The sequence below is a fragment of the Meles meles genome, chromosome 13 (genome assembly GCF_922984935.1).
Source record: "Meles meles chromosome 13, mMelMel3.1 paternal haplotype, whole genome shotgun sequence".
In the NCBI taxonomy this organism is placed as follows: domain Eukaryota; kingdom Metazoa; phylum Chordata; class Mammalia; order Carnivora; family Mustelidae; genus Meles; species Meles meles.
In genome coordinates this window covers 71,434,951-71,461,141 of record NC_060078.1, presented here as the reverse complement: position 1 = coordinate 71,461,141, position 26,191 = coordinate 71,434,951, and the positions used below count along the sequence as shown (strand labels likewise).

General features: G+C 47.9%; 1 long non-coding RNA gene across 3 annotated transcripts in view; it reads left to right on the top strand.

Moving 5' to 3' along the window:
* Positions 1-22,840, top strand: part of LOC123955525 — an 84,831-nt gene extending 61,991 nt beyond the window's left edge. For all 3 annotated transcript variants that reach the window (XR_006821298.1, XR_006821297.1, XR_006821296.1), the window contains one exon: positions 19,968-22,840. This is a non-coding gene — a long non-coding RNA (uncharacterized LOC123955525). The remainder of the gene's footprint in view (positions 1-19,967) is intronic.
* Positions 22,841-26,191: the final 3,351 nt, after the last annotated feature.

The following is a 26,191-nucleotide window of genomic DNA, read 5'->3' as shown; positions in this document are numbered from 1 at the left end:
GAAAAAATACACAGTCATCCCATCATCATGGCACAACTTGTGTATATTGATTTATTTCCTTCCAATATTTCCCCCTAGTTTGTAGCCCCAAGTCAGTTTCCTAGATGACATGTTTCCTTGAGCATTGGCTGGTGAACGGGAAATGCACGCTTCTTCAAGCCTGGGAAAGAGTCCCTCTTAGACCTATTGCTGGAGGCCCCATCCTTGCTTCCTATTTTGAAGGAGACCAATTTTTCAGCATCTCTAAGAGCCAGTCACTTTGATCCGGGACTTTACTGGATCACGAGTGTTTTATGGTTTCATTTGTCCCATGGCTTGGTGCCTCTGATCATTTGCTCCCTTCTACCTCCCCATCAGCCATAAAAACGATCAAGATGATGGAATGCCTCCTGCCTTTGTGTCCTGGAAAATTCTGCCTGAGATGCCAAGAAATGACAGCGTCCAGAATAATCCTTGCTGTGGCTTGTGAGGCCCACTTGTCGAAGCTGGTGAGGAGAGCCTCGATGTTTCATTTAGCACCCTGGCATTTTCACTGCCAGAATATTCTCTGAGCAGAGTTCCGCTTCTAGGCTTGCTCCACAGGGCGTGTCCAGCTTGGAAAATAAAAAGTAATTGATGAGAAGCTTACAAAAAAGTCGTCCTGGCTCTGGCCGGCTCTCATGGGTCAGAACAATGTGCTGTTGGCAAGCTCCGTGTTTTGCGTAGGAATGGAGAGAAAACTGCAGCCTTCTTTGGGGAAGGTATTATGCAAAATGTCTGCTGTCTTGGCTTTGCTTGCAAGGCCTCAGGGGGCAAACCAGACAGTGGCCTTATTCTGTGTTATCAGGCTGAAAGGTGATCTTGGGCAAAGCAGACATTTGGTGGAGAGAGGCTGGCCAAGAAGGGGAGCCAAGTCAGACTGCTAGCCCGGTGTGAAGGTGTGCCTTCAGTGGAGGATTGGCAGGCAGGAGGCCACTGCATTCATTCCTTGGATTGTCCCTGCCCTGCATGGTCACCAGAACCCTTCCCTCTCCTGGGCGCCTCTGGGAGAAAATGTGGCGCTCTAGGAACCCAGGGCAGGAGGGAGCTTGAAAGTAGAAGCTGGAACGTGGAGAACTGGGAAAAGGCTGATGCCCAGCCGCAGGGGTTGGGACCATTTTTCTCTCTCACATGCCCTTGTGCAGGGAGAACAGGACGGCATCCAGCAGCATGTTCTCTGGGGCTTTGCCCAGGCTAATTGTACATGACAATGGCCGCTCCACGCTCTTCCATGGAGTGCTGGAATGGCTCTGCAGGCCTCGGGTGGCCTAGCGGTGGAATTGGAAAAGGCTCCCTTTTGGACTTCCGGTCCAGCTCAGCAGCGGGCGAGGGACCCGGCGGTGCGTTCCCCAGGAGGCTGGACAAGTGTTCCTCCTGGCTAGTGCTGCAGAAGGGGGCCTTTACTGGTCACAAGAGGGCACCGTCCTTGACCACTAGGCTCTTTCACGCAGGCTGAAATGAAGCTTGGACTTTGCACTCCACATGGGTCACTGGGAGATTTTGCAAGACAGCGTGTCAGAGTGTTTGTGTGGCTTCCTGTGGGCCTCACCCCTCACACTCTGTCCACGTGAAAATGCCCGGTGAGGCCAGAGACAGAAGGATGTCTGGGAGCTCAAGGGAAGCTGGACCATGCTAGGAGGAGTGGAAGCTTACTGATCTGCAAGCTGGTTTTGAAACTGACTGGGCTCTTTAAAAATAGATAAAGAAAACTAAATGACTTTTTTTTTTTTTTTAAGGAAACCACTGATAAAGGAATTGTGACCCAAACAAAGAAAAATGTAAGCACTCTGTTCTTTTGAGAGCAATAAAGGCAGTGAACAGGGAAATGTCAATAGCCATGACCCAAAGTGTGCACTATTCTCGAATCCCATTTCCATCTGTACACAAAGGGGAAATTCTTGTTTTCAAGTCACCTTCACTGAAAGGTATAACTCAGTGAAGGAAATGGGCTATAATTATAACTATTTTTTAGTTTATTCTTTCAATCAAAATAACTCATAAGTAGAGTATCCCAGTGCAACTTAATCTGAAGTCAACACGTGTCCCAAAGAACCTGCATTGGCCCTACATTCCCACCTGGGGTTCAGGCGTCTGAGTAAGAGTTTCTCCATGAGGAAGCTGAGGTCTCTTAATCCATGGGACCTTTCATTTATATGGCTCCTAGGCTTTCTTTGTGCCAGTGTGTGGTTCCTGAAGACAGACAGAATTAAATCGAACCTTCCTGATTCTTTTGGTAGTAAGTGACAGAAACCAAATTTGAACTACCTTATAGAAGCACACAAAAACAATGAGAAGAAAGGGGTGGGTGGGGCTTGAAATTGATTAGGTCTTGTAGCTGGGAACAACATAGGCAGAAATAGCAGCTACCGGCTACAATCTACCTTAGCACCCCATGGGGACAGAAGCCTTAGCCTCTTCCATCCCTGCACCCCAAAGGATTACTGCTTTTCTGTTGTCACTGAGCCATGTCCCATTCAGAAGCTCTTCTTTGATCTTAACTCACCTTTCCCTTTTGAGCATGTAGCTTACATTCCGCTGGCAATCCTCGTCTTTCTAATTCATATTCTAGGAAGACCAAGATCCTGAAAATAGTTTTGGCCTTGTAATAACCCATGAGCCCTGAACGGATAGGGTGCTGTGGTATTAGAATCTTGCCTTAGGGAGGAAGTTGGTGCTGGAAGCAGATGTGACTCAAAGTTCTTCCCCCCCCATCCCAGTAAAACTCCTCTTCCCATGATTCCAAGGAGTAGACTTTTGACTGTAGTCTACTGGCTCTGTTTCAAATCACCCAACAGCCAATAATTATTGACTTCTTCCTCTGTCGCTGTAGGCAAAGAATAGAAGAGAACACTGAGTGTCTGTACTGCATGGAACAGAGATCTACTTGGCTGAGCTGAGGGAGACCTACTTACCCTGAGATAAGGATTCCTATGGCACAGTTTCATGGAGATCCAAGAATAGGGCCATGAGCACTGGGCATTGCAAAGAATGCACAGGGAAGATGACTGGGGGCTCCTGCTGGATATGCCAATAGCAGGTGTCTTCCCCCTAATATCACTCACTGGGATGTGTGTGCTTGTGTGCTTTTTATTCAGCTCTGCACTCCTGTGCATCTATAAGCAAAGTGTTCATTTTATTCACAGCCATGTTCCTGAAAGCCACCCAAAGTGTGGTCTAAAGGAAGTGTTCCTTGTATTTTTGTTCAGTGAGTTCATGGATTGTCACCGTATGCTCTGCCATTTCAGTGACCAGCTAACTCCATGTGCCTGCTTCTATCAGGCCTGCTCCCAGTTGGTTCCTCTGGTGCCTCTGCTTTTCCAGTTTTTTCTCCCATAACTCTGGATTACACCTGACCCATCACAATCTTTTCGACCTCGTCTCCATTTTGACCTTTTGGTTTTAGCATCCACCATTAACGACCAAGTCAGTTAATAAACCAGGACAGCCTAATTTATTAGTTAAATTCTTAAGAGGGAGGGAAGGAGGAAGATAGAGAGAGAGAAAACCAGTTAGAGACGCCATCCATTTGTAGCCAGTCATGGGATGTGAGTCAACTAGAAGATTGACGGTCCCTGGTCTGATGCCCACTTTGATCATCAGTGGAGGTGCAGGCTAGAGTTCAGTGTCAACTGGTGCAAAATATAAGTTCCCAGGCAGCAGAGTCTGTGGGCAAGGCAGTTTCTCAAAGAATGGAGTATGTCTGGAAGGCATTATTTGACCTCTCTTGGAAAATGAGGCAAACTCTCTAAAGAGCTTATTGTAAATAGGTTAAGACTTAAAGACAGATCAATATTAATCCATGTAGGATCTGTTCTTGGTGCCTAAAAACCCTTCTTCCCTACTCATAAGAGACATCCCAGGCCAGGGCAGACTTCTGGTGACCCAGAATAGGCTCATCACTCGACCTCAACTCCCTAGCCCTAGTGATTGAGTCAATGGTGAACATGTGACACAACCCAGTCAGTAAGAATTCTTCTTTGAAATTTTTAACAATGGGTCTGAAAGAGGGACAGCTGGGTGGCTCAGTCAGTTGAGCGTCTGACTCTTGATCTCAGCTCATGTCTTGATCTCAGGGTTGTGAGTTCAAGCCCTGTGTTGGGCTCTACAATAGGCATGGAGCCTACTTAAATAAACAAACAAAACCAAAAAACAACCTGCAACAACAATAAAAACAATGGATCTAAAAGAGATCAGATCTTTTTCTCTCTCTGATCATGGAGTTGTTGGGTTATGAGTTTATACCACCAGCAGCCATGTCCACCATCATATGGAAGAAAGAATAAAATACTGAAGTGGGGACAAGACACTGAGAGAGAAGCTTGACAGCTCTCACTCCTAACAGCCCAAGGTGACTTCTATCCTTGTTTCTGTTCTTTCCATTATTTGGTTCACAGGTCCAATAAATTCTCTCCCTCTCTCTGTCTCTCTCTCTGTCTCTTTCTCTTTTTCTTTCTCTTTTCCTTCTTCCTCTCTTCACTTAGCCTACTTTAAATGGACTTTCTTATGCAAGCAAGGTAGTTTGAATGAAAACAAATGCTAAATTTGGCCATTTAAGCTAAATGTTTGTTAAATGAGCAAAACCATGAAAATTATAGATATTCAAGGAAAAGAAAAAGAGACAAAGAAAGGCAGAGAGCTAGTAAGCAAGCCAGCAATCAGCCAAGAATCTAGAAAAGACATCATGGCGGTGTGAGCCTTCATGATGAGGACTGGACTTGTCTTTGAAGAGGAATGGGATATGAAAGGATAAAGGGTGGAATGTAGGGGCGAGCCTTCCAGGTGAAATGATGTGGAAGCATGACATAAAAATGGGCACACTGTTACTTTAGCCTTGCTTTCCTAAGGTTGATTTCATGTATTGATTTCACATGAAAATTCTTTAGGGATGTGGACTATTTCTTTTGCATCCCTGTCATCAGCAACAATCCCTATTATTTTTTTTTTAAAGGTTTTATTTATTCGTGGACAGAGAGAGATCACAAGCAGACAGAGAAGCAGGCAGAGAGAGAGAAGGGGGGCGAAGCAGGCTCCCTGCTGAGCAGAGACCCGATGCGGGACTCGATCCCAGGACCCTGGGATCATGACCTGAGCTGAAGGCAGAGGCTTAACCCACTGAGCTACCCAGGCATCCCAACAATCCCTATTATTATGTTAATTTCAAGACCAATAGTGCTAGTGTTCTAGAAATACAAAGTGGCATTCTCAGTAATTCCCATGTCACCAAGAAACCTGTTCCTAATGGGGAATGATCATAAGAACAGTCATACTTTTGGGTCCCTGGGTGACTCATTTAGTTAAGCAACTGCCTTCAGCTCAGGTCATGATCCCGGAGTCCTGAGACTGAGTCCCACATCAGGCTCCCAGCTCCCTAGGAAGTCTGCTTCTCCCTCTGACCTCCCCTCTCATGTGCTCTCACTCTGTCTCTCTCTCTCTGTAATAAATAAATAAAATCTTTTTTAAAAAGAGAGTTGTCATACTTTTGAGTTTCATAGCATCTTACTTTCCATGATTTAAAAGCTCTTCCTGTTAGAAGATTTTTGGTATCTTCCAAAATGCCTTTAGCTTCTACTTGGTGCATGGTAGATTTAAAATTCAAGATTTAAAATGCTTTCAGTTTAGGCACTATTTTATTTTATTTTATTTTTAAAGATTTTCGTGATTTATTTGAGAAAGAGTGCACAAGCAGGAGGAGGAGTGGAGGGAGAGGGAGAAATAGACTTTGCTGAGCAGGGAGCCTGATGACAACATAGGGCTCGATCCCAGGACCCTGAGATCCTGACCTAAGCAAAGGCAGATGCTTAACCCACAGAGCCACCCAGGCGCCCCAGTTAGGTACTATTTTAAAATCTAATCATAGATTCATGAAATCTATGAATTCTCTCTCAAGAAAAAAATAGATGCATATGAAAATTTCTACACAAAACTGCAAGGGATATTCAGCCTTTCCTGGGACCCAGCCACAGTTCTCTGGGGATCCAATGAGCCCCTGCTGAAAAATGTTGGTATGTAGGGGGGTTATTTTGACTTTAGTATTTTAGTTACATTGCAATACCCTTTTTCCTAGAACAGCTCAGGTAAATTCTTTTCTGCTGCTTTTCCCTGGTTGTGCGTTGTTTTACTTACTTTTTTTTTTTTTTTTTTAACTGTAACCGGCTCGTTTTCCTTGGGAAATTTTTTGTAAGACTGTTTTGCAGCCACAGTTGGCAATGCATTTTTTTCCAAAGAGGACTTGTGTTTGTTTCTGCCAGGTACTAAAAACTCTACCAGTTCAGACTCTCTTGAAATTGTATGAATAGCTTACAATTTTTTTGACCATTCAGGTGACATGAATTTGGGCTCATGTCAGGGGGCTGAATGCTGACCCCCTAAAAGATGTGCCTACTTCTTAATGCTCAGATCCTCTGAGTGTTACCTTATTTGGAAAAACATGTATTTGCTGATATAATTAAGCCAAGGATCCTGAGATGAGATCCTCCTGGATTATCTACGTGGGTCCTAAATCCAAAGACAAGTGTCCTTAGGAGAGACACACAGAGGAAAGATACCACGGAGGAGAGGAGTCAGAACTAAGGAATGGCAACATTCTTCTACCACTGGAAGGTAGAAGAGGAAAAGAATGGCATCTCCCCTAGAACCCTTGGTAGGAGCACAGCCCTGCTGACTCCGTGCTTTCAGACTGTTGGCATCCAGAAGCGACAGATGTCTGTTATTTTAAGCCCCTGGTTGGTGGTATTTGTTACAGCAGCTACAGGATACCAATATGGTCTCCAAACAGGACTGGCCTATTATGATAACTCCTCCAGCACCCTTTCTCTGGCCGGCTCTGCTTTGTACCAAGATGGCGTTCCTCACTGGAACAGAGATGTCGAAATCAAAGCAGGCTATTTTACCTACATACCAGCCTGCCCCGCTTGCAGGAACGTTGGCAGAAAGTGTAAGATTGCCGGGTCAGGGACAAAGGCCAGTTTATTTCCCTCAACAACAGCAGTAGCCAGAGTCTTCATGTGGGTTCAATGCACCCCAGTATCCATAGAGTGATGTGAGGAGGACCAGACGATGCCTGCACATACTGTCGGAAAGAAGTCTTGAGCTCAGTGAGCCCAATCGTTTATGTTAGGCAGGAACCATGCCTCTGGCGTGACAAGGAGATACTCCCTTTTTCATGCCAGGTCATAAATCCGCATGTTTTTGTTCTGGTGGGAGAGACTCTCTGCTCATGAGATGTTCAGGAAGGTAAGAGAGCCATATTGAATTGTCCCCCCACAGAGAGCTGGGGGGCGAGGAGAGGGCTGCATCTACTTCTCACCCATTCTTGCTCTGAAGGTGTGCTGGTTGTCAATGGCTGCCGCGGAACACCATCTGTCCACTTGCCAGAAGGAGCTAGACTTTGGAAAAACCTACCCCCACCCTGTCCTCTGTTTTCTTTTGTGGTTTCCATATTTGAGGTGCTCTCTGAGCCAGGCAGCTCTTCCACTTGCGCTGAGAATTTTATCACCTGCCAACCTACACAGCCGCTTTGGGAACGGAAGTGCTCAAGCCAAGATAGACTGACACTTACCTTAGTGCCCTGTAACCACCTGCGTTCTACCATTTGCATTGATTCCATTGGAGGCAGAAAGCCACTGAGGCAGAAGCAGATTAAATGTGGATGTGGTTGATTGATGGTAGTAGCAGGAGGTGAGGCAGACACCCTGTGGTAAAGAAAATCCAAATTGTCTTTCTTAATTGAAGTTAAATGTTTCTGAATTCAGTACTTAATCCAGAACAAAACCCAGCTCCTGAGATGTGGACTTTCTTTTTCTTCTTTTTTTCTTTTTTCTTTTTGAGAGCAAAGCACATGTTTCCCCCTGCGTCAGCAATGGGGAAAACACCGAGTTAAAGGCAACCAAAGGACACGAACTTGAACTTAAGCTTGAAAACATAGGCTGTGCTAGATCGGATCTCAAGATTAGGAGACATTTTGATATAGAGCTGAACGCAAGTCTTTCTCCTCCAAAGACCAGTTACCCTTTGCTCTGGAAGCAGAAAGGGTAAGCTTACATTTCCCAGGGTGGGCAAAAAAAAAAAAAAATTAAGGCTTCAGTTGAGCTAAAACCAGTTTTCCCAAGACTTATTTTGATTCTTTATCTTGGGGGCCAGGAGGACATAAGACCTGGAGTTGGAATGTGCGTCTTTAAGGGAGGAAGTGTCTCCAGGGCTGGCGCCTGTAGGCTTTACTTAGAGCTGTGTGGAAGTGCACCATGACCCATGATGGCTGTGGGCTAACTTGTGGTCTAACAGCACCGTGAGTGCTTGCGCGCAAAAGACCGAAGCAGGTAGTGTAGGAACGAGCCTGGCTGCTGTCTCTGCAGGGATCCCGTAACAAGATGAGAGGGTCTTACTCTGCTCTAGATGGGGGTCTGGAATCTTCAGAATGAGGCTTGGGAGTATTGACTCGCCCCAATGACAGTGCCCAGCCCCAGCTGTAATGTCAGTCTGGGCCAGCCTTTGGACCAGCTAAAGGAGGGGCAAAATGGAACTATAGAGGGCACCCTTATTTCACAGTAGGGGACAGGGAGACCTGGAGGTGAGAAGGCCTTTACCTAAGGCTTTGTGGTCACTGTGTTGGTCTGGTCCTCTAAGAAGTTGGCTCCAATACAGGATTCAGTAGGCGAGGATTTTATCAGATTTTATCAGAGAGAACACCCATGTCGGGGAGAGCTGGACAAGACCACGGGGCAGGTCTGATTGGAGCGGAAGTATTCTAGACTGCGGTGCAGGCCAAAGCAAGTTCACAAGGCTGTTGGGGTTGGGGCTGCCAAAATCAGCTGAGAGAGGAGGCTCATGTCTCCCAGAAAGGGGGCCAACTTAGAATCCTTGCATGTCATTCACTGGCCTCTGTGAAAGGCTGGCAGTGGGTTTCAGGGGTGACAGCTGGGTCCTTTAGGTTGATTTCACTCCCTGCAGTTGGAGGTCTACTGACACATTCTGACGGCGGCCTCAGTGCACTTGATCTTGGACTCACAACTGGTACCCATCCTTTCCCTTCTCCTCTCTCCATTCTGCTTGACTCTCATTTTCTGCTGTCACCTTGGCAGGTCTTGGTGGCTTACTTAGTGTTATGACCAAAACGATCATTCCTGGGACTCTCTGAACCCTTGATCACAAACACTTCTCCGGCTTGGGTTGGTGCCCATGTCTCCTTACATGGAGAAGCAAGGGAGCGCCAGGTGGTGCCCAACTTCACTGCTTGGATTCACACATATTCCTCTCCTCCCCATTACATAAAAGCATCTCTTCTCTGGATCATCAAGGTCAGTACCTCTGCCAGTATAATGACTTCTCTCTTCTCCTGCTGATCCTTGGGCACGAATTCAAAGCACACTGATGGCAGCCACAAATTACAGTTCAGAGGAATGCTTGATGTGTCCCCTGCCAAGAATGGGTCCCCTTGGGAGAGCAGGACCTTCAAGCAGGCAGAATCCAGAGTCATGGGATAGGAAGCTCAAGATTCTCAGTGGGTCACCGGGAGTGATGGCAAGCGGAGCCCCTCACTGCAGCTTCTACGCCTCGGTTTCTAAACTCATGTATCTGTCCCACTGGAGACGCAGGACTCTGACCTAATAAACATACCACGACCTCAAGGATGCACCCCATTTTTTCTGAGGGTTTCCTCTGAGTTGACACTTCCAACTGCACCCTTCCAAGGTGTTCCAGGATTCTGTTCGAGGATTCTGGGAGGTAGGCTGTTCCAGTGCAGGTCACCAGGGCAGCTGCCCGGGCAGATAGCTGACTGGGGAATGACATGCCAGTGTCTGCACTTTGCAGGTACCCCCAATTTTCAAAAGTGACTTGGCTAACTTCAGGGAAGGTGTTCTATTATCTGTAATTTACTTTCAAACACTTTACCATATGTGGTATGATACATGCATGGGTTCTGGGGTTAAACGCTGGGAAGCTAGCTAGTCAACACTTGAAGTACACTAACCAGGAAGCCACACTCTCACCATGGTGAGTTTGCATTTGAGAAGTCTACAGCCTTCAACTGTTGCGCTAGATGACCTCCAAATACATTCTCCGTCCTCCACGCTGCCTAGTGGGGGCCCTAAGAGCTGATCTTGGTAAAAGGCACTAACCCAGCCTCCCTGCCTCTGACTCCCTGTAAGAATCAGCTGGTGGAAGGCAGAGCAGGAGACTGCAAGCTGGAAGGATGGAGAGGCTGGGGGGTTATCCTCCTTCCCCACCCACAGCCCAAGCAAGCCCTTTGGGGCTACAAGTCGGCAGCAGCCCCTTTTGTCCACCTAAGGCTCCAGCTGCTGCTGATCAGCGACAGTACCCTCCGGGTTCTGAGAAACTCTTCTTCTGTTCCCTCAAGATTTGGACAAGGATGGCAAAGCCTCTCACCACTGCTTACCCTGGGGAGCTTCTGCTTCCGTTCGTTGTTTCTTTTTACCCCGACCCCACCTTTGTGACAGTGCCTTCTTTTTTTTTTAAATACAGATTTCTATTCACTTGACAGAGAGAGAGATCGCAAGGCAGAGAGGTGGGCAAGCAGAGAGAGAGGGGAAAGCAGGCTCCTGCTGAGCAGAGAGCCCGACGTGGGGCTCGATCCCAAGACCCTGATCATGACCTGAGCCGAAGGCAGAGGCTCAACCCACTGAGCCACCCAGGCTCCCCCTGTGACAGTGCCTCCTTAAGCGTTCTTCCGTCACCTCATCTGCGTGTGCTGTCTGTCTTCTGCTAGGACTTGGACGGATGGAAACACTTTATCTCAGATCAACATTCAAAGGTGTATTAATTAGCTTAGGGATTTTCAGAACTCATTCTTATATTGGTGAAATGCGTGACGTTCAAGATACGTGAATCAGTTGGGCTAGAAATGGCAGATAGGTACCTTTGCCCTTGCACAAATAGGGTACAAGAACCGAGAAAGTTTGACAGCCTTTGCCTTCTGGATTGCCGTTTTGAGCCTCAGATCCGCCTAACTGTTCAGGCCCTTCACACGGGAATCTTGATGATAACTAGACCCTCGGCTGAAACTCGCCAGCCCGCAGAATACTCTTGCGTTTGCCTCAAGGGAATCCGAGGACAGAATGCAGGGATGTTATCAAGCTTAGAGGCAGGTTGGATGACTGTTGTATTTTGCTTAGTTATGCCTGCTTGCTTATTAAAGTTAGTATGTGTGTCAGAATTTGATTAGGACTTCTAGATTGTGGAGTGAGAGACTGTTCACCCTCTCCTCTCTCAAACCATTAGAAGCTACCAACACTACCTGAAAAACCAACTCAGTAATTGGGAACCATCAAGCTGGCTTAGGTCGGGCCACAGCAGAGAGAAGCACTTCTCTCCTCCCTGATGAGGACAGAAGAGAATCGCTGTTCCCAGACAGACACTGGGCCTTCCCAGAGACCAAAGACCAGAGACCACGTGGTACTGTGCTTCCCCTGCCCTTTGTGGCCCGCATGTGGGGAGGGAGGAAGGGTTTGCCATTTCTTAGTAAGTGCCGCACGGGTTCCCTGGTCTCTTACCTGATGGCTCTTTCCAGAGGCTGGGGTACGTAAGGACTCTGTTTTCATCTCTAGTTTGGGGCCCCAAATCACATCACTGCCTTGTTACAAGCTCTGTTTACAAAAGTAGCATTTCATTGCAGGAAATCTCCCAAGAGATCGTATGGCTAAAACATCCTCAAATTTTGGAAGAGGAAAAGAGGCCCAGGGAGGCTAAGCTACTCATCTGAGGCCACTCTTAATTGTTGGGCAGAGACATCATTGGACCCAAATTGCCCACCAATTGCAGGAATTATATGGAGACACACCGATCCATCACCAAACACTCATCCAGTAGTTACTACGTGCCCAGAACTAGGCTGTAGGGTTCAGGGGAAGAAGAGGAGACACATTCCCTTTTTGAAGAAGTCCCTGTCCAGCTGGGGACTCTTGGTAACCTGGGAGACAGCCATGAACTAGCTCACTGGGGTGGGATAGCTCTAAGAACCCAGGAGGGCAAAGAACGGTAATCCAGGAGGCAGGTGGAAGGTGTGCTCCAGGCCTGGACAGACCCGATTCAAATCCTAGCTCTTCTCGGTTCAAGCCACTTAGCCTTTCTAAGCTCCCTTTGCTTGTCTATGTGGGAATAAGTGCCTGTGTCAGAGAACAGTGAAAATGCAGTAAGACCTTGCTGCTAACACGCTTTGCGAGGACTTGGACTACACAGTAAATGCTCTGTTGGCTGGCTCTCATGCTCTATTGGCTATTGGCTGGCCACTTAATTAGTTTATTTATTGACCGAAGAGGAGAGCGAATACCTTGCTTCTTGAACAAGCCTCCCAGTGCAGCTGGTATTCCAAAGGGTCCATTTAGGTGGGGAGCAAAATCTTGAAGTTGCTAATTAAATGACTGAAATGACCTGCCAAGTAAACATGATATAGAGACAGGATGAGTCCAGATCAACGAATTATGGTGGGATTACCCGGCCGCTGCCATGCCGGGGTTGACCAAGGTGTCACACGGTATTTGAGGAGTGGTAATCACCTGCTTTCCCACGTACTTCTTCATCTTCAGCCTTTCAATTGGCCACACATGTCAGCCCAGAGCTAAAATGACCAAGAAATCCATTTTTAGACTTGTCTTTGTAGAGCAACAGCCACGCAACTGTGTAGAAATGGATTAATTATTCTTAAGGGTTCTGTTTGCTAATCTCCTTACCAGCTTCACAAATACCCCAAGGTCAGGTTTAGTCCTAGATCAGTCCACCATAATGCAACTCCAGGGTGATAATAGGATGAGGCCAGAGTGCCCTCCTCTCCCTGAGTTGTCATGAGTGAATTAAAAAGGTGATCTCCAGGCTACCTGCATGAATGGAATCAGAAGGAGAACACTTGTCCATCCACCCAAACATTCCAATTTCAGGAAAATTAAATCAAATGTTCCAGAAGCCCAAAAAAGTACCTTTGGCTCAAAAACCAGTATCTTAATCTGAAAGAAGTTTTCGCCAGAGAGTGAAGTCTTAATGTGGTATAAACACTGCCAGGAGCCCTGTGGTTCAGAATCAGTCGGAAAATTCAGGATATGAAACAAGTGAGGTTTGGTTTACTTAGGGCCATAATCTGACTGTCAATACATGGGAAGAATTTACTGTTCTCTTAGCCCTGGCAATGGTGACAAGCCTGTAGCCTTTTAGACTGACTTGTGCCCTGACACTGGCTTCACACAAGGAAACAAGCATGAAATTTACCGCAGAGAGAAATTCCATCCCTGGATCGGCCCCAAGAGCTTCCTGACTTACCATCTACTGCAAAGGAAAACTTTTTTCTTTAGAATAGTGCAGCTCTGTCTAGTCATTAGCTTTGCAGTTTTTCCTGGGAATCCTGTTTTCTCATTTAATGTAGGTCATGATTAATTTAAAACCAATCAACGTAATAACCACTTCACCTCCGTTAGGAGGCCTCCTATCAAAAACCCAGCAGATAACAAGGGTCTGAGAGGATGTGGCTTATGGAAACCCCTGGCAGGATTGTAACATGGAGCGTGTCCTGTGGGAAATAGCATGGAGGTTCCTCAAAAAATTAAAACCAGAACCACCGTATGACCCAGCGATTCTATTTCTGGGAAGAGATACAAAAGAATTGAAACCAGGGTCTCAAATTGATATTTGCACACCCATGTTCATCGCAGTAGCCATGAGGCAGAAGGAACCCATTCCTCAATGGATGAGAGGAGAAGCAAAATATGGAGTATACATAGGGTAGAATCTTACTGAACCTTAAAAGGGAAAGAAATCCTGTCACGTGCTACAACAGGGATGAACCTTGAGGACATTACGTTAACAGTGTAGAAATAAGCCAGTCACACAGAGATAAATACCGGATGAATTACTTACGTGATGCATCCAGAGTAGTCAAAATCCCAGAGACAGAAAGTAGAGGGGCGGTTACCAGTGCAGTGGGGAGAGGAGTGAGGGAGCTCGTTCAATAGGTTTAGTTTCAGTTTTGAAGTGGGAAAACGTTCTGGAGATCTAGTGCGTAACAGTGCGAATATATTTAACGCTACTGAACTGTCCACTTAAAAATTAAGACAAAAAATGTTGTGCTTTGTGTTTTTTACCAATAAAAAAAAAATCAATGTCATACCTGCCTCCAAGAGCTACGGTGAAGTGACAGATGGACGAACGGCTAAATGGACAGGTAGTTAATAAAAAGAGCCTAATGAAATGTGAACTGTACAATCTAGGTCATGGGTATATGCGGGGGGTGGTGACTGTAACATTTCTTATACTTCTTTGTGTGTGAGAAAATTTTCATAATGAAATGTTGGCCAACGCATGAAAAAGGTCATAGTCGTCATTAAGATCTGTGTACGTGCACTCTATCATTCAGACCTATACCTGACCATGCTGGCTAATATTTAAAATTGCGGCACATTTTTCTTAAAAAGAATTAAATCCCTCTGAAAGAGTAGACTATTGTAGAAATAACAGGGAGACTTTTCAGTATTTGCATTTGCTTAACATCCGTTCCCTGCAGATAGCACATGGCTTTTCGCGAACTGCTCGCAGTAGAAGGGCTTTTAGGCTGAAGGACACGTGGCCTCTGTTCAACCTCTTGCAACCACCCCCCCCAACCCCCAGCTAATTGCATTTGCTCACTTCTGTTTGTTTCTGGTGGTTATTTCCCTGTCTTTAGCGAACTCGCTGACGCTGCTGTTTCTCATTTTATCAACTTCTGACATTGTCTGTTGCCTTCCTGCCTTGAGCGATGTGGATTCGCTCCAGTACCCTAGCCCCACCCACTACCCACACCATCCCTGCTTCCACTGCCGTCCCCCTCCCTCCCAGCCAAATACACCCCCCTCGGGTCCCCCACCTGTTATCTGTGCAATCGCGAATGTATACGCAGATCGCTCTTTCTCCTGCTGTCAACCATCCCTATCATCTCTCCGTTCTCTGTAAGGTACTTCCTATTCCCATCGTCGCCCACACTTCTGCTCCCACTCACCTTCCCCCCGCAAGCTCTTCGCCCGAGTCTTTACTTTTATATCATTACATCAGTTCGAATGTGCCCAAAACCAGAAACCTGAACCCCACAATATCTCCATGTTGAAAATCCCATTCCAACATGGGGGACAAGCACATGATAAGCCTAATGTAGTCACTGTAGAAACAGCTGGACAACTGATATCATCACATTTGCCAACACTGAGTTCATCAACAGGGGTCTGACCATAGCCTCGTCGTCTCTGCAAGGCAGACAGCAAGTTCATCATGATCCCAAGTGGGAATAAAGACAAAAGGCATTTCACAAACTTCTATGTCTTTTTTTTTTTTTAAAGATTTTATTTGACAGAGAGAGCGAGCACAAGTAGGCAGAGCTGGAGGGAAAGGGAGAAGCAGGCTTCCCATCGAGCAGGAGCCCTATGCAGGGCTCCATCCCAGGACCCTGGGATCATGAGCTGAGCTGAAAGCCGATGCTTAATTGACTAAGCCACCCAGGTGCCCCTCTTTCTGTATTATTTAAGGAAAAAGCACCATATCTACTGTGCGTCCTTGCTTTATTCTGAAAGTTCTCTACGCCTGCATTAGATTTTTATAAAACTGAGATTTAAGAAAGCAAGGCAGAACCATCACAGACTATTAGAGGAAAATGGGGCCAATTTAGGGGATATCCTTGGCCTTCTCAGTTTATCTGAGCTGTCCCTGAAACTGTCACAGCCTGGAAGGACCATGGCACGAGCCTTTTAGCATGTCCTCCCTGGCGTTGCAGGCTTTATTTCGTCTTGCCATGCGTCCGTGTTGTGCACATGCGGGATACTTTAACGAAGCAGCATAGAGCGTCTCTCCAGGGATTCAAGGGTTCGCATCATCTTGGTTCTTACTGCAGTAAAGCCCAAGTCTCCTGAGATGCAGACCAATTCACACTACAACTTAGCTGGAAGATGTCCAACCCAGCGTATTGATCTGGTGGCTGTGTTATCAGAAGCCGATTGTTTATAACGTGCTCCGACACGCACGGAGATCTCTCTGTGCCCTATTTCCCGCCAGACACTGCAAACAGCCTCATTCCAGGATTTCATATAATGCTTTAGGAGTGTGACAGTCCCAGATTCCCTCTGATACAGTCAATCAAGTAGAGAAGCCCTCCCATTTTTCTTATTTGACCAGAAGAGAAAGCATGAGTTCAGAGCAATTCTGTGCCTTACTCTGGTATGCACCAGTTTGGTGACTTTCCTTATACTTGAACAGACCTCTGTTAATTCCAAGTCTAGAATGCTGGCCTCTACCTCCCCCCGCCCCAATGATATCTGCCTCTGAACCCCTGGAATCTGTCACCTTACTAGGCAAAAGGGACTTTCAAATGTGATTAAGGACTGGGGAGACGGGTAGATTTTTCTAAATTATCCAGGTGAGTCCAATCTGATCACATAACTCCTTACAAAGAGAGATTTCCTGGTTGCGAGGAGGAGATGTGACTGTGGAAGGAAGGGGTCAGATGGATGCCATGTGGGAAGGACTCAGGCTGCCATTACTGGTTTTGAAGATGGGGGAAGGGGGCCATGAGCCACGGAATGTGGGCGGCTCCTAGACGCTAAAAAAAAAAGGCAAGGGATTAGTTTCTCTCTTAGTGTCTACAGAAAGGAACAGTCTTGCCAACACCTTGAATTTAGTTCTGCATGACCCGTCTTAGGCTTCTGACCTATAAGATAATGTATATGTTGTTTTCAGTGACTAAGTTCATTGTAGTTTGTTATAGTGACATTTGATAACCAATACACTGCCCCAATCCACACCGGCAAGCCCTCAAATGATACAAAGACAATCAATTCTTTTTTTTTTTAATATTTTTTAATCCTCATAGTACACCTGTGAGATAGAGTCTCATTATCTGTTTTGCTTTCTTTCTTTCTTTCTTTCTTTCTTTCTTACTTTCTTTTTTTTTTTTTAAAGATTTTATTTATTTATTTGACAGAGATCACAAGTAGGCAGAGAGGCAGGCAGAGAGAGAGGAAGGGAAGCAGGCTCCCTGGTGAGCAAAGACCCGATGCGGGGCTTGATCCCAGGATCCTGGGATCATGACCTGAGCCGAAGGCAGAGACTTTAACCCACTGAGCTACCCAGGCACCCCAGACAATCAATTCTTTATAACAACTAGGCACTTGAGAATTGCTTATAAATCACGTATGGGGAAATGTCAGCTACCTGGGACTCCTGCAGAATATGTCAAGTTATACCTTAGTTTCTCCAAATAGCTCAGGATTTCTTCATGTAAGACCCAGACATTTTTTAATTCATTTTAAAAAAAGATTTTATTTGTTTATTTGAGAGAGAGCACAAGTCGGGGTGGAGGGAGGGGAAGAGGGAGAAGCAGACTCCCTGCTGAGCAGGGAGCCAGATATGGGGCTCCATCCCAGGACCCTGGGACCATGACCTGAGCTGAAGGCAGATGCTTAACCAACTGAGCCACCCAGGCGCCCCAATATTTTTTATTTTTAACATTTTATGAGATGAACATTTACAACTTTTAGGAAGTGTGAAATTTAACATTTTAAGTTAAACATTCAAGTTTAATATTTTAACCTTTAGGAAGATTAAATCCTTTATAAATTATACAAATATATATATACAGACACATACATACTTCTTCATATACACGGATATATATATATATATATATATATATATATATTCCTTACTATTTAAGCAGAATACATTGAACTTTATTTCACATTTTTGCTATGCGTGGGGGGATTTCCTATTTTGAACATTAGTTATTACCCAATATTACAGCATCACTGTTGTGGCTGACTAAGTACTGGAGAACTACCGTATGTGGCAGATTTTCTGGAATGATCCCAATTTTAAATATTCTCTCCTGCTTTCCTTATTTTGGTCAAATCACCTTTCCTGATTTTCTGCTCAGGTACCTGGCGCCTATAGCTGTAAGGCTACTTGCCTTCAAAACAATGAACCCCAAACTACTGTGCAAAAGGGAATTCTAAATCGCGTGTTCGCCTTGAATACATTAAAAAGAAATAAAAATATTTTGCAGTTCTCTGTTCGTTGCCTTTCAGCCCTGATAAAGAATTTTCTGCACCAGCTTCTTAGCTAGTAGTGTCACCGTGGCTGGGCTGCTGGCCTGGGAGACCAGGTGACACAGGCCACGGGGAGTTACCTGGCTGTCACGTCCCACGGCTCATCTGTAGCTGAGCCACAAGGGAAACTCAAACGCCTTCATCTCTCTCTGTTCCTTGACCTGATGAATCTACCATCTTGCTTTTGACTTTGACAGCAGCCTTGGCGTGTCTCCCGGGCGGGGAGGGGGGGCTTTAAACAAGACTAGAGCCACCAATCAAACCAACCAGCGTGACTATGGTCCCTTCCCAAAACAAAACTTCCTTCCCAAACTCAGTCCCAGGAAACCTAAACCAACTCAGGCCTCCAGACTCCAACCACAAGCATCTTCGGAAGGCACACGAGATGTTCCATTTCTTAGCAGTCTGACGGGGGGCCACCAAGGTCACTACCTGCTGAGATGACCGGGACAGGCTCCTTTCCAGGGGGCGATGTGGCTGGAACCAGCTCTGTCTACAAGGCCTCCCAACTCATTGGTCCTCACCTGCTGTGGACCTTTGTGATGAACTGAGTCACCCCTGTGGTTACTAATTGCTCTTTGAGTACAAAGAGGAATGGGGGTGGTCTTCCTCCAAGTTTACTTGACTCAGTGAGGGAGGAAGGGGTGAGGAGAGAGAGAGAGAGTGTATGTGTGTGTGTGTGCGCGCGCGCGTGTGTGTGCGCGCGTGTCTGGGAGTGTGAATTATGTGCATGCCTCTGTGTGTCCATGCGCACGTGTGTACGTGTGCGTGTGTTCACGCATGCAACCAAAGGAAAAGCAGATACGGAGGGACGGGAGCCAGCAGGAAAAGAGAACCAACAGAGAAAGACAGAGGAAGAGCCACATGTGGGGACAGACACACAGAACGAGGGAGTGAAAGAAACGAAAAGGGGAAACAAGGGACAGAGGACAGAGGCGGAAAGTAAGAACACAGAAAGAAGATGGCGCACGAGGCAGAGAAAAGGAGGGGCCCGAGGTGTGAGACCTGTGTCATTTCCAGACGTAAGACATGCCCTTTAGCGGAGGCGGTGGAGTTGGAAGCTCCTGGAAAGTTAATGTCATTTCCGTGCCATTTTTCTGTCTTCTGGTCACACGGCGGCTGTCTTCTGCCCCACGGTCCCGTCACCCAGCCTCAGCCTCCGCTCCAGCCCCCATGGCCCCGGGAGACCGAAAACCTCATTGTGGAGCTGTGGGCTTATTTTTTTCTGATAACTTAGCAACATCAAACAAAAGAAGCCATGCTAGTCCTCTGCCTCAGCAAGGCAAACAGTCGCTGCCCCAGCCTGGGTGCCTCCCTCCCAGGACACACACGGACGAGGCTGGGGCCAGAGGGGCTCATGGGGTCCGTGGGTTTGTGGGGATGAAGGGGCAGGGACCTGAGTCTGGGAACAATAAAAACCCTGTCTGGCATTTAGTGTGGAGCAGAGACCAGGGAGAGGGGTTGACCTAGGAAGGGATGTGTCCCAGCGGGACAGGCCATCTACCTGAGGACTGGGGAGGGTCTCAGGCCCAGCTTCCCCCCATGGATCTGCTGCCTGACTTGTTATCCTGTTTACACTTGGGTTTGTTTGTTTATTTATTTATGTTCACATGCAGAAGATGGAGTCACACTGGATTGGTGGTTTCCAAAAGTTTCCAGGGATTCCAGCAGGTTCCGTGGGGCTCCTTCAGGTCCCGTGGGTGGAAGGGAGGTAGTCGAAGGAGTTGGGAGTCAGGTCTCCCATCTGCACTAGCCTGAGCTGCCCCATGTTGAGGTTCTCCTTCTGTTCGAAGTCGGCTAAGCCAAAACAAGCATGGAACCCCTTGCGTGGGATGCCGTCCACATCCCTGCCCGTCCCTACACTTGATGGCTTGCTTTCTATTCCAGAGGGTGAAGCTGTGCTCCTGGGACCCCGGCATGGAGTGGACAATGCGCTTCGGCAGAAGAGAAGGCTCATTTCTTCCATGTGATTAGGGGATCTCGACTCTTCTTGACTGAACCCCAGCGCTGGAAACTCACCCAGAAAGACTGACTCCTTGGGACGAAGGCACATCCATCTGGGGCTGAAGGAGGGCACACCCCACCCTGAAGGGCATAGTCTGGGCACTCGGGAATTTCTGGGTGGGGCAAACGATCATTTGACGTGGTATTCAGCCATAAAGAAACAAAGAAGGTACTTCCTTGAAATCAGTGTTACCTTGATGATAACAAATCCTGCCAGAAACCAAGGGGAAGTCCAGATGAGATGATTCGTTGGGTTAGAAGGTCAGAGTCAAGCTCTGTCGGATGGCAGTGCCTTCCTGCCAGCCAGCTGCGTCCCCTGCACCAAGGTCTTTGCTCCCCGCCCAGCCTGTCCACACCTCCCCAGGGCCCACCCACTTGGTCAACAAGCAGATGTTATCCCTCAGGATATGTCATTGAGGCATGTGCCATTTCTGGGCTTCCGAGCTGCTCCCACTCACGTCACAGTGGATTGCCCATTGCATGTTCCAGAAGGATCAGAGGGCAGGCAGGTGACAGGAAAACCAGTGCTTCTCTCGAGTTCTCTTTGAGCTTTCCTCTTGGATTTGGGAGCACTGAGGTGGGGGGACCTGCCTGTAGGCTGAGCGTGGGGCAGAGTGGGGAGGCATTCACCATCAGATGGAAAAATGACCAATTGCTCAAAAGCCAGGTGGATAAATCCGCCAAATCAGTGAAATGGCATCCTGTTCCCTCCGGAGGGGACGGCAAACACAGATGGGCAGAGCAGAGTGCTAATTACATCTCAGAAGAAGATGCTAAATATTTAAATGCCTGCCTGGTGCCGATTCGTATCAGAGGGAATTTTATGAGATTGGGTTTCATGGGCAGTAAACTTATGTACCGAGTTCTTTTCTCCTCTCTCTTCGAGAAAGTGCTGTGTCCGTGTTTTACCTTGTAGCAGGTAATGGCTAGGTTCCCTTTATGGAAACCATCAGCACCTTCAGCTTCAGCCTGGGTTCTCCCACCAAGAAGTTCTCCAGCACGGCTCTCTCGTAGCCAGGGAAATCGCTCCATAATTGGACCATGGTTTATTACTGTTTCTAGGGGCAACCACTTCAGATTTCTAGCGTGTGGGTGGTTTGCATACATGAGTCATGCAGGTGTTCATGTTCCTCTGGAAGAACCGGCCGGATCCTTTCACCGGGCCAGGGCCCTCATTGCCAACCCGCCCTCTGGGGAGACTTGCAAAGGCCAGCCCCCTTGCTTCCGAGGATTGCGTGACTGCTGGGACCGCCATATGCAAACACTCCAGGGCCCTCGTGCCTCGGGTCACAGCTCTGAGACCCATTCTTGCTGCGTCCTCGCTCCATAAATCACATGCCTCCCATTCCTGGCTCAGGCAAGACAGCACGTCCTGTATCAGCGGCCCGCCCTGGAGAGCTGGCCTTCCGAGGTCTCGACACTGGTGTCAGCGATGGCTTCCCAACCCAGTCTGAACCCTGGTTCTTCTAGAAGGTTCACCTGGGCAGCGGAGGCTGCGGGTGGCAGCTCGGCTCCGGCACAGGGGGGTTCTGGAAAGTGCTCTGCTGATGGAGCTCGGCTTTAGTAGATGCATTCTTCCTAGGATGCATCCACAAGGCAAAGCGTTTCAGATCTGAGCGCCACAGAGTTCAGGTGACAGAGATGGGCCCTGTCGCTTTGCGCAGACATCTAAAGGGCTGCTGGGGATAGGGTCTCCTCTACCAAACCACAGCTGGGTCTGAGTCAGTTCTGGCTGCTGTCACAGAGCCCCCCAGACTGGCTTCTAAGCACCAGACATTTATCCCCCACAGTCTGGAAGCTGGGTAGTCTGGGTGTGTGATGATAGTCGCATCCCGACTCACAGACTCTGGGTGTGTCCTTACCTGGTGAGGGGGCAGGGCGGCCCTACTGGCTCTTCTATAAGGGCACTAATCCCCGTCCAGAGGGCTCCACCCCTCTAACCTAATTACCTCCCTGAGGCCCCACCTCCAAATACCATTACAGTGGGGAGTAGGTTTCAACAGATGAATGGGGGGAGGGCACGAACACTCTATAGCAGGCTGTGGTCCGAAATTCTACTTTTAGAGATTGAGTCCTTTATGTTGAGACACAATGTGACTTATTATACTGTCAGCTGTTGGCAGCTTTGTGTGGATTAGTTTGTTCCAGAGTCCAGTGTGATAGTTGGTCCAGGCAGCTTTGAATGGGGTGGGGGGGGGAGAAGCAGGAAAGTCAGGACAGAAATAAAAGCTGGGATGCGGGTGTCTCTGCCATGGGACCAGGGGTGCAAAGGGGCTGTCGCCAGGGCGGGCTTCTTGTCGAATTTGCTGACAATATTGCTTTTGGTGGCAACAACCCCAGTTTTAAATTTCCCTTCCTCCCATAGTTCATAGTCACACACAGTCACGGACACATAGTAGGACTGAAAGATGCACGCTCCTCAACAAGAAGACAGATACTGTGATGATTCCACTTGCGTGAGGTCAAACTCATAGAGACAGGAGGCAGAGTGCTGACTGCCAGCGGCCGGAGAGTGGGGGGAGGTGGGGAGCTGTTTAGGAGCACGGACAGGTTCTGGAGATCCGTTGTGGAATGCTGTGACCATACTTAATACCACTGATATGTACACAACCATAGTGAAGACGGTAAAATTTTATGGTACGTGTATTTTGCCACCATTAAAAATGTTCTTCGGAGGTGCCTGGGTGGCTCAGTGGGTTAAGCCTCTGCCTTTGGCTCAGGTCATGATCGCAGGGTCCCTGCTCACTGGGGAGCCTGCTTCTCCCTCTACTTCTGCTTCTGCCCCTCCCCCTGCTCATGTGCACGCTCTCTCTCAAATAAATAAAATCTTAAAAAAAAAATAAAAAGGCTCTTCAAAGACGATTTGGGCTTTTCATATAGTCGATCCTCATGTAACAGTCAACTGCTTGTTGACTTGATACCTGCAGAGCCTATCCCTTTTGGGAGTTCCCAAACCTAGAAGAGAAGCTCAAAAATACAAACAAAAACAAGCATAAAGGGCCTGAAGACTCTCAGAAGCTGCTCCCCAGTCCGCCAGGCCGAGGCCATCCCCAGCCCCTCTCCTCCCCATATCCATACTCTTCCCCACCACAGCCCTACCCGCACTTTGTCTTTCCTGCCCTACACTGCCCCCCCTCAGATTCCTCAAGGCCCCTTTCCCTTCTGGGATGTTGACTTGTGCCTTCCTGAAGTCCGTCTTTCTCATTTCCCTCGCTCGTCATGGCTCGCATCCATTGCTTGATCAGCAGGAGGCCCAGACTTGATGTTTGAGTGGATCAGATATGGTCAAACGAGTGCTCAGGAGCAGCAGGGGGTTGTGCTGTGAGCTCTACTCACCCCTTACCCAAACCTAAGCCAGCGGGATTTCCAGAGCAGCCCTTGAGAGTTTTGACAATGTGTGCATGTAGTTGGGAGATCCAGGGGGCTGGCCTTTTGCTCCAGGGATCTAAGTGCTGCAGGAAATTGGAAGGCCAGAGAGGACTGAGTGTGTCAGAGGTGCTGGTGGGAGCCCCCTGCTCTATTCCCACAGCTCTGGGAGCAGAAGAACAGCCATGGGGCCATCTGGGGTCTTGTGCCAAAGGACCAGCCTGGAGGGGCCAGGAGACCCAGGCAAGGGAGACTGGAGGTGTAACCTGGAGGAAGTGAGGATGGCCCCCAAATAAGGATCTAACCATCCTGTTAGGGAGCTGCAGGAGAGAGGGCACGGCAGTTCTGTTTCTGAAAGGGCCCCGCCTGAGCCTCAGCCTGGACTCTGCTGGGCGGAAAGGAACGCGGAGCTTAGAGTTCCCGTTGGAATAGGAGCTCCCATGGGAACAGGAGCTGTCTGCAGCCACTGCTTCTCTTCTCTCCCCCACCTCCTACCACCCTCCCCCTCCCATCCTCCACCTGGAAGGTGAGTGAGAAGAGAGTAAAGAGTGAGAAGAGCATAAGGATTAGAAGAACAGTTTCCCCCTCCCCAGGGCACCTAGGTTGGTTAAGGGACCAGCTCTTGGTTTTGGCCCAGGTCATGATCTCAGGGTCTTGGGCTGGAGCCCCACAGTGGACTCCTGGCTCAGTGGAGAGTCTGTTTCTGTATTCTCTCTCTCTCTCTGCCCTACCCGCCTCCCTCTCTCCCCTCCCCCCCTGCTTGCTCACTCTCTCGCTCTAAAATAAATAAATAAATCTTTAAAAAAAGCAGAAGAAGAAGGAGGAGGAGGAGGAGGAAGGAGAAGAAGAAGAAGAACTGTGCCCCCTCCCCATCAGGATTCCCACCCAAAATAATGGCATGCTGGGGAAGGAGGAAGGACATTCTGTTTCCAAACTGAGTCCGTTTGGGCCTTCAAGGGACTGTGGGAATGTGGAAAGCCCTGAGCAGCTGCTGGAGTTGTCACCTGGCTGCAGGTGAGAATGAAATTTAAAAGACGTGAGAGAGCAAGCGTGAAAGTTGTGTTTGATCACGATCCAAATGTCACGCGAGTTTACGTCGGTTTCCAATAGATTAATTTCAGAATAATCATCCTAACGCCGCTCCCCCGCGCTCTGTGTAAGCTGCTGCAGGGGAACACAGTCAGCTTGCCTAGTGGGCAGCAACGACCTTGGCGATGGCACGGGTTTTAGAATGGCCCCTCCCCCCTTCAGACGATTGGGCCTTACCAGTCTTCATTTGGATGAACAGTGCAAGCTTCTGTAATTAACATACTGTCAACTGGAATGTCTGCTGGGGCTGCAAATCGCAATGTGTAATTTATTGTGATTGGTTTTCACTGAATGGGATAGAAAAAAAGTAAATTAGCCACAAATTTAGAGAGATGGCACATGGTAAAACTTTATGGAAACTGCAACACGAGCAGAGAAAAGGCCAGCTCCCAAGAGCACACAAGAGGAAAATGGTACTTCCTGTGAAACGCCACCGGATCCTTGCAGTATCGCAGAAGCTGGGGTGTAAGGACTGGTGCTTCTGGTTTCTCTAAGAAATGACGTGGCGAAGGCTCCGGGACGCTCCGGGATGAAGAGTGCACCACCAGTCACAGGCACTCGGCGAGGAGCTCATGGAAACCCCTTAGAGCTCTCTGTGGGGCGTGCACGTGACTTGCCGGGAGGCTTGGAGGCTAAAGCCAGTGGGAGGTTTGCTGCTTTGCCTTCAAGCCTTGGCCGGTGCAATTACGGCGTCTTCGTCAGCCGGGGCTGCTAGAACAAAATACCACAGACTGGGTGGCTGAAGCAACACACACTTCTTCCTCTCAGTTCTGGAGGCTGGAAAGTGCAAGATCAAGGTGCCAGCAGATTGGATTCCTGGCGTGGGCCTTCTTCCCAGCTTGCAGATGGCCACCTTCTCGCTGTGTCCTCACATGACAGAGAGAGGAAGCTCTGGAGCCTAGCCCTTTTCTTATAAGGACGCTGATCCATCACGAGGACTCTATCCTCACAACCTCATCCAAACATGAATTTCCTTTGAGAACCCCACCTCCAAATACCATCACGGTGGGGCTAGAGCTTCGGCATCGGAATCTGGGGTGGCGGAGGGAACAGAATTCGGTCCATAACACACGGTAACCGTCCCAGGACACAGATAATAGACCCTCTGTCAGACGTCCTCTTTCCTTCACCTTGGCCAACACCCAGCTGAGAATGTAGATGGCAGACGGAGCTGTTTCCTTTCGCACTCTCCAGGCTTTCAGGAGCCAAAGTGGGGGGAAGGAACGAGCCTGAGCAGCAGCGTGACCAGCAAGGACCTTCAAGTGTGATTTGTTGGGATGAGTGTGTCTGTATGGGTGTCTTGTTCCAAAAAAGATTTAAGGTGTTTGCAAAGATAAAAAGCACTGGAAGGCGGTAAGAGAGATGAGGTAAAAGGACAAGGATAGAGACAAAATAGAGGGCCGGGCCTTAAAATAGAAGGCAAATTAAATCTATTTTGCTTAACTAGGGAAAAGTGCCATGTTTTCTGGGAAGCCAATGGCATTCTGTTCCATCTCTCTTTTAAATTAAGAGTGAAGCAGTGTTAGTCTCAATTTAGGGGCCTGCATTTTGATGAGTTTGCTGTGTTTTGGTTTTTGTTTGGTTCACTGACCTTAAATCTCCATTTCAATAAGAAAAGCAGGCCCCATCACAGCCAGTGAGTTTTCTTGTAG